This window comes from Gymnoscopelus braueri, assembly GCF_963280865.1.
Source record: "Gymnoscopelus braueri genome assembly, chromosome: 9".
NCBI lineage: Eukaryota > Metazoa > Chordata > Actinopteri > Myctophiformes > Myctophidae > Gymnoscopelus > Gymnoscopelus braueri.
In genome coordinates this window covers 41,036,279-41,041,929 of record NC_137610.1, presented here as the reverse complement: position 1 = coordinate 41,041,929, position 5,651 = coordinate 41,036,279, and positions in this window count along the sequence as shown.

The following is a 5,651-nucleotide window of genomic DNA, read 5'->3' as shown; positions in this document are numbered from 1 at the left end:
GCCTTTTCGGTTTCAAGTGTTTGGCCAGTGAGATGATGATATATTACTCCAACGTGTGTGACTCTAGTTGAACACATTTCTTAAAAACTGCTAGGCACTTTACTTGATATGATCTTATTTATGCAATCCTGAAACCTGAAACCTTTGGCTCAGTCTCACTGCTTGGGTGGACTTGGCCTCATCTTCATCAGAAAGTTAGATCAGTATCAGGGGGACTAGGGAAGTTTCATCTGTAAATGTCACCTCTATGTTTACTGTCCACAAGGACATTGGCCGTGAAGGGTCAAGCATTGTAGTAACTCATAATTTTGGGTAGGGAAACACCAGGGGCCTATCGATGCCCTGAAGCCTCACAGCGTGGCTCATCCGTGCCAGCGGTAAAGGACAAATGTGCCAAAGTCTACTGGGTTTGGCTCTTTTCTCACCCCCTGGCTTCCAACGCCGATGTATCCAGCTGAGGTACAATAATTTGACACCTCTTAAGCAGCAGGACCCTTTAGCGTGACAACCACCGCTTTGTTTTATATTCCTGCCTATTTTGAACGCAATAAAAAATTACAGTCAGCAACATCCAAACTGTGTTTTTATCCACTTTGGACATTTGCCCCCCTGCCCCCCACCACCACCCCCTTCAATCTCCTTTATCCCTCCCTTTCCTATGTGGGATTTAACATACACTTTGTGGTAACCTTGCTAAGTTATCATTTTTTTCTACGTGCTCCTACACTGAATAAAGGCTTGTTTCTCTGTGTGCCTGCTTGTTAAGACTTCAAGGACAGCTACTTCCATCTGGTATTAAGTGTTCCTTCTGCCAGTGTCGGGTTAACTGACACTCCTGCACTTAAACTAATGGCAGCGAACAGTCATCTCCCATGAGGTGCTCACCTTGGAAAAAATCACCCGGCTCCCTCATCCCCAATCATACTGGTGCTCTCGCCACCCACTGAATGAAACCATGGGCATGAAAAGAGGGATTGTTTCACAATTCAGGCGTACATAAGGGCAAATGAAAACATGTAATACGCATGTCCTCTCTTGGATTTGCCCTCCCCCAGAATCGGAGACTTTGGTAACTGGGAGGGATAAAACATCATATAAATATTAGGAAGCGCTGAATCAGCAGATCATCTATCTTAAGAAAACATCTTCATAAAGAAGGAAACATTTGACTTATTACATACAGAGCAGTAGGGTCCTGTTTTTAGTGAAATATTAAAGATCCAAGAGTGCACTTTTGAGAAAAGTTCCTATGACATTATATTTTAATCATGATGCTATCAATTTTATAAGTTGGCCTCCATTCTCTTTGTTGGTTTGTTGTTCAGTATTAATAAAAGACAGATTTCCCCAACAAGTTGAAATCTGTTTCCATCTAATTTAATGATGTTGTGTTTGGTTTGAGTTCCTGTGCCTTTCTTTAGTCATATTAACCTTTATATCTCTGCCAGAGCTAATTCCAAAAGCTTATGACTTGGAGTCAAAAGCATGTGTTGATTTGAAAAGGTTTGTTTGACATCATATTTATGTTAACAAAGGGGAACATGGCCATGTCTTTAGTTTGTGAAAGCTTTGAAACAAAAAACAACCCCCACCCCAAAATTATAACAATACACATTATTGTGTCATCAAGGGATATTTCACTCATATATCATAACACCGATTATATCAAAATAGCAATCGCATTCCTTCTAGACGGTTCCCCCCCCCCCCCCAAAAAGAAAAAAACGGCATTTCTGGCACTCAGTTCGTGTCTGGGTGGGGGCGAGAGTAGCATCGCTGTTACTATTCAGTTAACCACTATATGCTTCACTGACCAGAGTCCCGCAGGGGTCTATTAGGTCCCATCCTTTTTCCCTCTACACCAAATCTATTTGCCGAAAATAGCAGATCTACAGCACAAGCTCACAGTGCATGGCAATGTGACACCTTGCGAGCTTGTACTTCTGCTATTTCTTGCTGAACGTTCTCCCAAGAATAGGGACGCTGGGGTTTGTGTGGTTATGCATCTTCTCCAATTGAGTGGAGCATCACTACAGGCACTGGACTGCAGCATCACAACCCGTCCTCCTCTGAACCACCTTCTCAATGGAAACCTAAACAGCTTTTTAAGAATGAAGAGGTTTTTCAGTTTGTTGCTAAATATAGGCCAGCCCAGTGGGAGGCGGCAGGTTCCAGAGCCATTTTCAACAAAGATGAGCCCCAGGTCTTGCCCAGGACCCGGCGGGTGGCGACTGCCGGTGGTCCGCCTTTCTCTTATGCACCGGCTCTTAAGTAAACACTGCAATCCTGCGGTCAACTACAGCATGGCAACGAGCAAAAGGACTCACTGTGCAGTTGCACACAGCTACGGTGTGTTGTCTCCTCCGCCCCGCTACACCCCCTCCACCCCCCACCCCAGAGGCCTGGGAAGGGGTCGAGGGCCAGCGACAAACCTTGATGTGTGATCCCAGAATCCTGCTGGGAACTCCTGGTGGGGGCAGTGTTGGACTTCAGCTCCCAGGTGGGCCTCTGAGATTGATAATATTTCATATTTAAAATATGTCTAAATTAAGATCATAATCATGTTTGTTGAATTTACAGTACCTTGTTGCTTTGCTGCCCACCATTGCTCAAAGTATCCAAACAGGCTCGGTGAAAACTAAACAGGATTGATCTTCAACATTTACGTGATCCACTTAAGAGTTGCAGGCTACCGATTGTTGAAAAAAACTACAAAAAACAACAACACATGATGAGTAGCCCCCAGCACCATCTACAAGGTTAACCTATCCCCTTACAAGATGATAAGATAATCATTTTATTTCCACTTGATAAGGATGAGGTGAAAACAAATCTAGATTATGTATATTTAAACACACGCACACACACACACACACACACACACACACACACACACACACACACACACACACACACACACACACACACACACACACACACACACAGGTCTCCAGTCAGAATTGAACCCGGGACATTACACAATAATGTGATCAATGCACTACTCAATTACCAGTGAGCCCCAACAGTTTAGGCTGTTTTATTAAGGGTGGGGGGGGGGGGGGGGGGGGCTTTGTTGCATTTGTTACATAAAATAAAATTTAACCAAATCTGGGTCAACTGCTTGTAGTTTATTATTAGATATTATTAACACTATACCACCAATGCATTTCTGCAGCTTAATATATCAATCAAGCAAACTCGCATATCAATTTAAATTCAAGGGATGTACAAGTTCAAGAATTTAAAGCTTTGTGCTTTGGAATGGCAGCCACAAATGGGAAGTTCAGATAGGAAATATATGAAATCTGAATGGTTTTTTATCAGAGGGGGCAAACATCCCACAATAATATCCCATTAATCACCAGTATCACATCCAATAAATGGACACATTAATCAACACAGGGGTGACCAGACAGCACCCGTCTTTATCCATTGATGAAAACAAGGGGCAACAGGTAGTTCTTTATCCATTGAGCTCTGTTCTCGTATTGCTCCCCTACACATGGAGATCATAATTTGGGGAGTCTCAGTGGCTACCTGTAAGGACCACAGGGGTGGCAAATAGCAGGGCTGTGGCTTTCTGAGCTTCTTAGCGGTGCAAGCAGAAGGATTTACGGTAACTCTCAGACAAGCGTTCACAGCTTGGACTGTTGGCAAGGGCACTATATTGTCCCTGGCCAAGCATCAAACCCACTGGACCCGAGGTCCAAAAGTACCTACACAAAACCTGAGGATATTTGAATGATAAATCGCCGACATTTAGTGGCAGAACAAAAAATATTGGCCTTACTGGATATCAGTTTTAATTAATTTGCAGTGAGAATGCATACTGGGTGGCTTGATTGACCATAGATCACCCCCTAGTCTAATTGACATACTCTGCCCTTTAGACAAGACGGCTTCCTGCAAATTCAGCACAGGTGTAACAAACCAACACAGCTCAAAGGGGGACAACAAACACCAGTGGTGGTGAGACACGGAATACACCCCAAGATTTCAGGTGCTTTGACCAAATTGTCTCAGAGTTCCTTTCCTCACTTCTTGGGGCACACAATTTATTTCTCTATGTAACTGTACCAAATTTTAATGTCTGCCTTGGCTTGACATCACCAATGCTTATGGTTTTGATAAAAAAGAGGCCATTTCTGTGAGATTTCCTGACTGGGGTTCAATAATGAAACCATATGTTGCAAGTAGCTCAAGTTGTGAATATACGGTAGCTGACATACTATAAACATAAGGCATCAATTCAACAATCTTTTCTATTTTAAGAGGGTTTAGTATACTGAAGATGAGGATGTACTGTTTTATGCAATCTCATTCTTGTCAGACCAAATGCACTTTTAGCCCTATGCATCCTATCTTCACTGTGGGGCAGAACCTTGTATCTCCATATTGTATATATTATCTCGCAACGGCGAGATTATGTTTTCGCTCCTGTTCTTCTCTCTGTCCGTCCGTGCAGTGCGCATCTGTGAACAGCTAATCACGGCCACCACTGGACTGATTGGCGTGAAACTTAGCACACACTCTCCCAGTAGGCCAGGGAAGAATTTACATTTTTCCAATCTGGCCCCAATTTTAAAGGTTTCATGACGTTCAGTTTTACCACACATTAAAAGTCTTTGTCATGGTCCTTCAAACGTGTATAGAAAGTTTTAACAAAAAATTCCACTCCATTGATCCATGGCAGGTGTTTTTCTCTCACATTTCTAAAGCCTTTTCAACTGCAATGAAAAAAGAAATCTTTGCCTGCGGGTGTCGCTGGTGAGGGATTTTGCCTGTTAATCATCGCCTCTGCTCCGCCCCCCCCCCAAAGGAAAGGATAGGGGAGGGGAGGGGCGAGGAGGAGAGTGGGCGGGATTAATCTGCTGTGACCTCACTGCCGAAGCTCACTTTTCAGCCTAATTATTCAGAAAACCCCAGACCACAGAAAATCCACTGAATGTTCAAAGTTCCGATTTTTTGGGTGTAATTGAGGTCATAAAACCCCCAAAAAAACATAAAAAAATTTAAAAGTGAAAATGAATGTCATAGAACCTTTAATCACACACGACCCCCGCAGCTTCCTTGTGTCCTGGCGGCTGCACCCCATGACTTACACAGCCCTGGGTGGGCGTCAGCAAGCAGGCCTGGTGGAGATCTGCACTCAGAGGAGCACAAATGTCAATTAAAAAGAAATATTTTTTCATAAATGAAAAATCGACAAGCTCACACTGCCTTGCATCATGACACGTGCAACACATTTGTGAGCTTGAAGATCGGTTCATTTCACCACTTTTGTAAAAGTTCATAAAATCTTTGAACATTATATGCCCAGCATTAGCCGTCAGGTTGAAAGTGGTTAAAGGTATAGGGTGATGTTTTTTGGTTAAAACAAAAAGGTTTTTGTTAAAAGGTTAAAGCAATATATTCTGATAGTACTCATTGCTACTGTATAGAGTGTTTGTTCAGTAACAGGGGTCTCTCTGTCTCTCCAGCTCTTTGATAGACAGAAAATACATTTTCAGGTAGGTGACACCATTTCAGCCAATCAGGAGAGAGTACCCATTTATCAGCTTCATTTTCAAAGTGTTCCAGTTCCAATTTTGCATGCTCATTTCTTTGTGTCATCACTTCCAATTTCACTTGTTGAATCTGTATCCTGTCTG